Raw genomic sequence first — 10,520 nt, 5'->3', positions numbered from 1 at the left:
GACTGCTTTTTATGACTTTTATCTTCCTCTCTGACCATGAGGGGAAAAAAGAAGACAATATCTGTATTGTGCCAAGCACTATACAAGTCAAACCAGGGGCTGCCAATCCGAACGAAGAGTCCTTCTAAGCTCTTGGGAGGCTCCGGGTAGCTGTGCGACCTTGGCCAAGTTCCTGGACCCCTGTCTGAATAGCACTTTCACCCATGGATTTAACATCTGTATTAGACGGAATAAATCACGTGTTCTGTTCAGCACAGGGCCTGGTGCACAGTAAGCACCCCACAAATGTTAATTCCACCATTACTACTGTGGCAGCTGAGTTGTTATTAGCCCCTCAGTTCAGTTCAGTTCAGTTGCTCAGTCATGTCTGACTCTTTGCGACCCCATGAATCGCAGCACGCCAGGCCTCCCTGTCCATCACCAACTCCCGGAGTTCACCCAAACTCACGTCTATTGAGTCTGTGATGCCCTCCAGCCATCTCATCCTCTGTTGTCCCCTTCTCCTCCTGTCCTCAATCTTTCCCAGCATCAGAGTCTTTTGAGTCCAATGAGTCAACTCTTCACATGAGGTGGCCAAAGTATTGGAGTTTCAGCCTTAGCATCATTCCTTCCAATGAACACCCAGGACTGAGCTCCTTTAGGATGAACTGGTTGGATCTCCTGGCAGTCCAAGGGACTCTCAAGAGTCTTCTCCAACACCACAGTTCAAAAGTATCAATTCTTCAGCGCTCAGCTTTCTTCACAGTCCAACTCTCACATCCATACATGACCACTGGGAAAACCATAGCCTTGACTAGATGGATCTTTGTTGGCAAAGTAATATCTCTGCTTTTGAATATGCTATCTAGGTTGGTCATAACTTTCCTTCCAAGGAGTAAGCGTCTTTTAATTTCATGGCTGCAATCGCCATCTGCAGTGATTTTGGGGCCCAAAAAAATAAAGTCTGACACTGTTTCCATTGTTTCGCCATCTATTTTCCACGAAGTGATGGGACCAGATGCCATGATCTTCGGTTTCTGAATGTTGAGCTTTTAGCCAGCTTTTTCACTCTCCTCTTTCAGTTTCATCAAGAGGCTTTTCAGTTTCATCAAGAGGCTTCTTAGTTCCTCTTCACTTTCTGCCATAAGGGTGGTGTCATCTGCATATCTGAGGTTACTGATATTTCTCCCGGCAATCTTGATTCCAGCTTGTGCTTCTTCCGGCCCAGCATTTCTCATGCCCCTAGTTATTAGCTAATAACCATTCACTGGGCGGGGCCTCCGTCTCCCCACTACTGCCTTTCTTTCCTGGCACTTCTGCAGTATTTTTGGTGGAGGGCTTATTCCTGAGCTCTCTCCATCCTTAAACTTCAAGCTCCCTGAGAGCAAGGACTTCCCCACGCCACTACTGCCCCCTTCCATTATTCATCTCTGTACCCGCCTCTCAGTGCAGTGGCTGGCACAGGGTAGGCATTCGGAACACAATGATGGTAGGAATTCAGGAATGAATGACACCAGCTTAATTTCTGGCCGCCGATGCCCCTTCTCAGAACTCACTTCCAGAAGTACATTCGCGATAGATAGTGTTGTGAGAGTTTCAGGCGAAGAGGGGAGGGACTCTGGCATACAGACGCATGTATCCGCTCTCCCTCAAAACCCCTCCCAGCCAGGCTGGCACATCGGCTACACCCCAAGCAAAATGCTTTTGGTGTTAATAAAAATAAAATAAAATAAGAAGTACATTTGCTTTCCTGACTGCTTCAGTACTTTCCCTTCTGATCGCTTTCCTGCCCACATGTTTTCTTAGGCTCCCATCCCCAGGATCTGGGTCCAGGCTCCCGCCTCTGTAAAGACTGAGGAGCCCAAGGTTGCAAACAATCAGGTTACTTAGTAGACTGTCAGATCCCGCAGAAAGTTCCGAGCTCAGGGCGGAGGTGGCTGCGACCCCTCCAGGCTCAGGGGATTAGCAAGGCCTGTGCAGTCAGATAAGGCCGTGACCTGAATACTTCAGGGCTCACTTCTACCCCTGCTGGGATTCTTTGGGTGACTGCCCAGGCCCCTTTGGCAGGAGAGCCAGTCCCAGGCTCCAGGCTTTTGCTGGACTTCCTGCATCTGCCCGGAGAGCTGGGGGCTGAGCAGAGGGGTGCCCGGCTGGGTCTGGGCAGAAATTCCTCCTCCCCATCTCCAGGACTGCCTTCGCCGTGCCCTCTCATTCGCAGCTTTAGGATTCTGGAGGCCTGGAATCCGTTGGGATCTGCAGCCCGTGGACCCCAATGCTGTGGATGGAAGTGGGGAGCCAGCAGGGCCTGGGGCTCCAGACGCGGCCCAGTGAGGCTGCTCAGGAGAACAGGAGCTGAGGCCAGGCCAGAGAGGTCAGTGGTGGGCCAGGGGACCGCAGGCCAAGCAGCAGGAGTGCGGGAAACTGAGAAGGTGGCGTCTGAGGAGCCAGAGAGGGGTCCCTGGGAGGGGCGGGCAGGGCACAGAACCTGAGGGGAGATTCCTTGGGCTGTGGGGTCCTTTACCCAGAATGCATCAAACCTTGTGAGCCGTGTCGTTCATGTTTTGAATTTTATTTATTTACTTTTGGCTGTTCTGGGTCTTCGTTGCTGTGCACGGCCTTCCTCCAGGTGTCACGCGGGGGCTTCTCATTGTGGTGGCCTCTCTTGTCGCAGAGCATGGGCTCTGGGCACACAGGCTTCAGTAGTTGTGGGGCACGGGCTTAGTTGTCCCTCAGCACGTGGGATCTTCCCAGACCAGGGATCAGACCCATGTGTCCTGCACTGACAGGTGGATCCTTAGCCACTGCACCGCCAGGAAGTCCCGAGCTGTGTCATTCTTAAGGAGACAAGGCCGCACCTAAAAGCAGACGGAGGTTACCCAGAAGCTCATTCCTAAGATTAGGGGCAAAGCTGGGCAGGGTTATCACCATAGGGTTCAAGTTGGGACTTGCGTTCATGTTAATCTGACAGAATTGACAGAATTTCGTTTACCTCAAGCCACACAAAACTCTCCTCTTTGGGAAAAGGAATCGTCAACAACTATTTAACATTCCTTAACTTTTACTGAACATCCTCTGTGTGCCGGAGACTTTGGTGCTCACGGAGAGCAAAGCGGATTTGGGGAAGACGCCACTCTTCGCCCTTGTAGGGAGGTTTTTCCTCTCCTTTCCTCTTTCTCCCCCTAGCCCTTTCTCTCTCGAATCCCAAGCCCCCATCTCTGGGAGGCAATTTAACTTTGGGTTAAGTAGACATGGCTTTGGGTGTCAAATTTACGAGGTTCAATGCAGAGCTTTGCCACCTACCAGCTGTCTGATTTGGGTGAGCCATATCTTGACCTTTGAACCTCATGGTCTTAACGGCAAACTGCATCTGACAGTTGTGCCTGCCTCAAAGGATCACTTTAAGGATCAATGAGCTAAGCCACATAAAGAACTTAGCATGGTGTCTGTGCTTAATAAGCATTAGCTATTTCTATTAGTCATCCAGCAAACAGTTTTTTCTAGGTTCCCAGATGCTGGCAGGGGTAGAGATGAATGAGACGCTCTCAAGGATTCATCGAGCTTAATTTGTTCACTCACTGATTGATTCAGTTAGGCAGTCAATAAACATGTATTAAGGGCTTCCCTGACAGCTCAGTGAGTAAAGAATCCGCCTGCAGAGTAGGAGATACAGGAGGCGTGGGTTTGATTCCTGTGTTGGGAAGATCCCCTGGAGGAGGAAATGGCAACCCACACCAGCACTCTTAGTTGAGAATCCCAGGGACAGAGGAGCCTGGTGGGCTACAGTCCATGGGGTTGCAGAGTCGGACATGAGGACTGAGCGACTAAGCACAGCACAAGCCCTATGCTGGGTGCTGGAAAGTCAAAGGAGAAGTGCTCAGGCTGCTCAGAGTGTGGTGGGGAGACATTGTGATGGAGTGTGGCTGACGCTATGACGAGGGAGCTCGCAGGCTGCCGGGAGAGCGCAGAACAGGGGCTTACCCAGCTTGGGGCAGGGCAACGGGTTCAGAAGAAGGTTTTATTTTAGCAGAGGTAGGCCTGATTTCCTTATTATTCTTCCAGTTTACAGGCGTGCTTCTGTTCCAGGACCTTTGCACTTCCTTTACCTGGAAACGTCTTCCCCAGGTGCCCTTATAGCCTGCTCCCTCCCTCCCCTCCTTCACGTCTCCTCTGTTAAACTGGTTACTACCACCACGAGCCCCCTCCCACCAACACACGCACAACACATGTGTGCACACACACACACACACACACACACACACACCACACGCCACACACCACACACCACTCCCATTCCTCCTTTCCTGATTTTTTTCTCCATAGCATTTATCAACACCTAACAAATTCTGCGTTTCTCTTGTTGACTTGTCTATTTCTGTCTGCTCCTTCCAGAATGCAAAGTTCATGGGAGCCACAAGGGTATAGTTCTCATCTGTTTTAGCTCATTGCTCGTCCCCAGAACCAGAGCTTAGCACATAATAGGTGCTCACAAAATAGTGGCTGAATGATAAGCGTGGGAAGTCTAGAAAGAGGAGTAGGAGTGGAGGAAGGGAAGAAAGTGGACGGGGTAGCAAGCAGGAAGGGAAGGCGGGGAAAGGGGAAGAGAGAGGGAGGGGGACGAGAGGGAGGGAGAGAGGGCCATCGCACTGCGGACCTGGAAAGGGGGGGGGGGCGTCAGTCTTCTTCCTGGCAATGCACTGGGTTTTGGGTGGACCCAAGGCAAGCCTGGAAAGGGGTGAGCAGATCATGAGGGGTCGCGTGCCTGACGAGGAGACAGATCTTCTGACTTCAGAAGCACAGAGGTTAGGACGATTGACCCAGGAACAGAAGGGGAAGCTGTGAGCTCTGCCAGGCAGGTATCAGCAAAGGCGTCTGGAAGAGACACCTTTCCTCGTAAGCCAGGGGAAGAAGTTCAGATGTTCTTCTAGGAGCCACAGGCATTCTAAAGACCTGTCCTCATCTACCTGATCCTAACAGTTAGGGGTTGCATCACAACCTCTCGATTGAGCTTGGTGTCTGCTTCCTTACCGCCACATTCCATGTGAGCTCTGCTCACAGGAATGGCTCAGGAAGTGGTTGCTGGGTTGGGTTGGGGCTGAAAACAAGTGGAATGGCCTGGAATCCGGAGCACCTCAGGATTATGAGCCTAGAACGTTGGGTCTTAGGTTTTGGGTCTTTAGAACCATAGGTGGTCCTAGGGTTTCTTCTGCCTCCAAATACCAGTTGGCCCCCATTCCTTCCATCTGACAGGCATCCTATAATGCAGAGATCCCCAGTTTTCCAGAAGCCCTCCTGGAATTGGGAGTCAGGACCAGGCACACGCCTCTCGGTGAGGTCAGCTAGGACTCGTTCTGGGCACCCACCTCTCCATCACCATGGAGACGGCTGCTGCCTCTGTGATCTGACTGTTCCTGGGCTTGCAGATCACTCAGATGATGGCTGAACTGTGACCCCACCCTGTCCTTGTATGTTTCAGTTTCAGGGATCTTGGGATAAGATCTATTCAGACCCTTCTTAGTGAACTCACATCATCCTGCTACAGATCGAGGTCATACTGGGACACTCAGGAACTGAGTAAAACTCCTTAGCCCGACCGACACCCAAGGTTCTTTGTGACCCAATCAGTTGCGTCTTTTCAGCTAGCCTTCCCCACCTTTCCTAAATTCCTATTATATACATATAGAAACTTCCTTTTTCTGGGAAATCAAGAGGGGCCATATCCTTCTTTCCTGGGAAAAATAGCTATGATGAACCTGCTACTGCTGCTAAGTCACTTCAGTCGTGTCCGACCCTGTGCGACCCCGTAGACGGCAGCCCACCAGGCTCCCCCGTCCCTGGGATTCTCCAGGCAAGAACACTGGAGTGGGTTGCTACTTCCTTCTCCAATGCATGAAGGTGAAAAGTGAAAGTGAAGTCACTCAGTCGTGTCTGACTCGTAGCGACCCCATAGACTGCAGCCCACCAGGCTCCTCCGTCCATGGGATTTTCCAGGCAGGAGTACTGGAGTGGGGTGTCATTGCCTTCTCCGATGATGAACCTAGACAGTGTATTAAAAAGCAGACACATCACTTTGCCAACAAAGGTCTGTGTTCTCAAAGCTATAGTTTTTCCAATAGTCATGTACGGATGTGAGAGTTGGACCATAAAGAAGGCTGAGTGCTGGAGAATTGATGCTTTTGAACTGTGGTTCTGGAGAAGATTCTTGAGATTTCCTTGGACAGCAAGGAGAGCAAACCAGTCAATCATAAAGGAAATCAACTCTGAATATTCATTGGAAAGACTGATGCTAAAGCTGAAACTCCAATATTTTAACCACCTGATAAGAAGAGCCGACTCATTGGAAATGACTCTGAGGCTGGGCAAGATTGAAGGTGAGAGGAGAAGGGGGCGACAGAGGATGAAGTGGTTGGATGGCATCACCGACTCAACAGACATGAGTTTGAGCAAGTTCTGGGAGACAGCGAAGGACAGGGAAGCCTTGTCTTCAATGCTTGGTGAGGAGGACTGGCATGCTGCCATCCACGGGGTCGCAAAGAGTCAGACAGGACTGAGCGACTGAACGACAGCAGCCTTGCCTCAGTCAGCAGTGTGTTCCCAGCTCTGCACTCAGTGACATGATGTTAGTAGTGTGACATTGACCAGGATGGGGGTATTTACACCATAGAAATTGGCAAACGTTAAAAATCAGGACTTTTTACCCCCTGGAGAGCCAGTTATTAAATATTTACTAGAACATCACTGTCTAACTCCCTCGGCATCACCAACTCAATGGACATGAGTTTGAGTAAACTCCAGGAGTTGGTGATGGGCAGGAGGCCTGGCGTGCTGCAGTCCAAGGGGTCGCAAAGAGCCGGATATGACTGAGCGACTGAACTGAACTGAACTGAACTCCCTTGTCTACCCCATCAATTTGCAGTTCCCTGAATGAGCTATTAGAATTCACTCCTATGACTTCTGTACATACGGTTCCTTCTACCTGAATGCCCTGCCTCACATTCTTGTCCTGGTGAACTCCAGTTTACTGTCTCCCTCTCTTTTTTTTTCATTAACAAAAATTGTGATAAAATACACAGAACCTAAAATTTACCATCTTAACCATTTGAAGCACATAGTTCAGTGGCATTAAGTCCATGTATAACGTGGTGCAACCACCACCATCCAGCTTCATAACCGTTCTCATCTTGTGAAACTGAAACTCCACACCCTTTAAGCATTAATTCCTCATTCTCCCTTCCCCAGACTCTGGCCACCATCCTACTTCCTGTCTCTAGGATGTTGATTACTCTTAAGTATCTCATATGAGTGGAATCATACCGTCTTTGTCTTTTTGTGACTGACTTCTTTCAGAATTTCCTTCCTGTTTCAGGCTGAATATGATTGTATGGCATGCAGACACCATATTGTATTTGTTCATTGACTCATCCGTGGGCACTTGGGTTGTTTCCACGTTTTAGCGATTGTAAAGAATGCTGCTATCATCCTGGCTGTACAGATATCTCTTTGAGACTCTGCTTCCAATTCCTCAGGACACACACCGGGAAGGAAATTTCTGGGTCATTTAGTAACTCTACTTTTAATTTTTGAGGAGCTGCCATACAGTTGCCCACAGCAACTGTACCATTTTGCGTTCCTACTGGCAGTGCACAAAGTTCCAAGCTCTCCAGGCTACTCTTAAAGATTCAGCCAACGTATCTCCTCTTTCAGAAAGCCTTCAGTAACTTCTTCATCCTGGGATGGGTTCCTTTAAGGGGCTTAGGCAGTGTTTACTGAGCAATTATTAAGTACTAGGCTCTGAACTCAGCACTTGAAACACGTTTGTGGAAGAGATGGTTTCTGCTCTCAAGGCACCCCCTGTCCCATTGCTGATGAACATGTGGAGAGGATGGAACTCAAGACTGAGTTCTACGGCAGCCCCCTAGAGAGCCCACCAGGCAGAGAGCAGCCGAGAGTCAGGGTGGGCAGAAGGAATGGGGAAGACCACCACGGCAAAGCCAAACACATGTTCAGTCTGTGGGTGTGGCCACTTCTCAACCCCAGAGCCAGGACTGCCAGATCTTTTAAGCAGAAGCTGGAAATTTGGATTTCAGGCTGAGATCTAATGTCTATACACCAGCTATTAACTCCATTTTTTAAAAGGAACTCTATAAGACAAGCAAAGCATTTCCAAGGGTTACATACTACCCTGGACTGAAAGTATATAACCAAAGATCCAATTCGACTCATCAGTTCAGCTCAGTTCAGTCGCTCAGTCGTGTCTGACTCTTTGCGACCCCATGAATCGCAGCACGCCAGGCCTCCCTGTCCATCACCAACTCCCGGAGTTCACTCAGACTCACGACCATCGAGTCAGTGATGCCATCCAGCCATCTTATCCTTGGTCATCCCCTTCTCCTGCCCCCAGTTCCTCCCAGCATCAGAGTCTTTTCCAATGAGTCAACTCTTCGCATGAGGTGGCCAAAGTACTGGAGCTTCAGCTTTAGCATCATTCCTTCCAAAGAAATCCCAGGGCTGATCTCCTTCAGAATGGACTGGTTGGATCTCCTTGCAGTCCAAGGGACTCTCAAGAGTCTTCTCCAACACCACAGTTCAAAACCATCAATTCTTCGGCACTCAGCCTTCTTCACAGTCCAACTCTCACATCCATACTTGACCACTGGAAAAACCATAGCCTTGACTAGATGGACCTTAGTCGGCAAAGTAATATCTTTGCTTTTCAATATGCTATCTAGGTTGGTCATAACTTTTCTTCCAAGGAGTAAGCGTCTTTTAATTTCATGGCTGCAGTCACCATCTGCAGTGATTTTGGAGCCCCCCCCCAAAATAAATTCTGACACTGTTTCCACTGTTTCCCCATCTATTTGCCATGAAGTGATGGGACCGGATGCCATGATCTTCATGTTACTGGTAATTATGAGGTTGTAACTCTAAATCAGCTTTCACTTCTCCATCTGGTCTATAAGGAAATCATGTAACACTTTGGTGGATGTCCTGGGAAAATCCCAATCATTATGTCTTTATTGGGTTTCAACCTCTTTGTGTAATGGAAAGTTCTTGGACTTGAGTGACAAGACAGGCTTAAGAGTCTGGTTCTACTTTTTACTAGGTGTGACCTTGGGCAAACTAACATCTGCCCCTCAGCTTCCTTACTGACAGAATGGGATCACAACACCCCCAACAAGAGTTTGTGAGGGTTAATGCATGAATGGGTTTCCCTGATAGTTCAGTTGGTAAAGAATCCACCTGCAACACAGGAGACCCCGGTTCAATTCCTGGGTCGGGAAGATCCCCTGGAGAAGGGATAGGCTACCCACTCCAGTATTCTTGGGCTTCCCTTGTGGCTCAGATGGTAAAGAATCCACCTGCAATGCAGGCGACCTGGGTTCGATCTCTGGGTTGGGAAGATCCCCTGGAGAAGGGAAAGGCTACCCACTCCAGTATTCTGGCCTGGAGCATCCCATGGACTGTATAGTCCACGGGGTCGCAAAGAGTTGGACACGACTGAGCGACTGTCACATTCACTTTCAAGGTCATGAACACTGAACTTGTCTTTTGCTTGTGGCACTATGGAAGCTCACTGATGTGAGTTCTTCTCTTCTTCTTTCCTGAGCTGTTGGCCTTGTCATTCTTTCCAACAGGAATTACCAAAGTGGACAGTGTGTGTGATGAGTTCTATTACCTTGCAGAGACAGGCAAATGTCCTGTAGAAGGAGCAATCAGGGAAACCTTCCTGGAGGAAGAAGACTCAATGTAGACTTTCTGGCAGTGAGTCCTGGGCAATCCTATTTCTATGTGCCAGCCTCTTGGGGGGCATCAAATAGTTTGATGAGGCTAGGGGTATTTCAGCCACCCAGGGTCTCAGGGAAAGACAGTATCTGGGTGTCAACAGCTGTCCAGGGCAAGACTTCATGAGACAGACACACACCAAGTGCCCAGCATGCTTACGGAGTTTCAATTCATTCCACAGACATTTCTTGTGGACCCTACCATGGGTTAGGTCTTGTTCTGAGTGCTGGGGTCAGAAACTAACCAGAGAAGAATCCTGCATTCAAGAGTCTCCACTTGAAGTATTTTGAGTGTTTTAATTCTGACGCGTGAATGATTGGTTCCATTACCAGGGACAGGGGAGGTGGGAGGGGCTGAGTCATGGGGCACATAGTGAGTTTAGTTTTGGGGTTCCTGCAGGACATTGAGCTAAAATATTGGGCAAGTATTGGCATTTTAATTGTGTTTATTTAAATATATACTAAATTATATAAATTAAAATATAGTCATTAGTTATAAATATATGTTTATATACTTATATTTTGTTTTATATATAAATTATAATTAAATTGTTTTATATATAAATATAAACCAATATAATATTATTTACATAATGATAAAAATATATCTAATAATTATATTTTAAAGTGTGGGCTGGAGGAGTGCAATGGGAATGAAGCTAGAGCCAGAGGGGTCCTGCATTTAGTCAACAAAGCTACCTGAACAACTACTATGCGCCAGATTCTGGGGGTGCAGAAAAGAAGCGGACCCAGAACGTACCT

This window comes from Capricornis sumatraensis, chromosome 3 (genome assembly GCF_032405125.1).
Source record: "Capricornis sumatraensis isolate serow.1 chromosome 3, serow.2, whole genome shotgun sequence".
Lineage (NCBI taxonomy): Eukaryota > Metazoa > Chordata > Mammalia > Artiodactyla > Bovidae > Capricornis > Capricornis sumatraensis.
Note: the sequence above shows the minus strand (reverse complement) of the source record.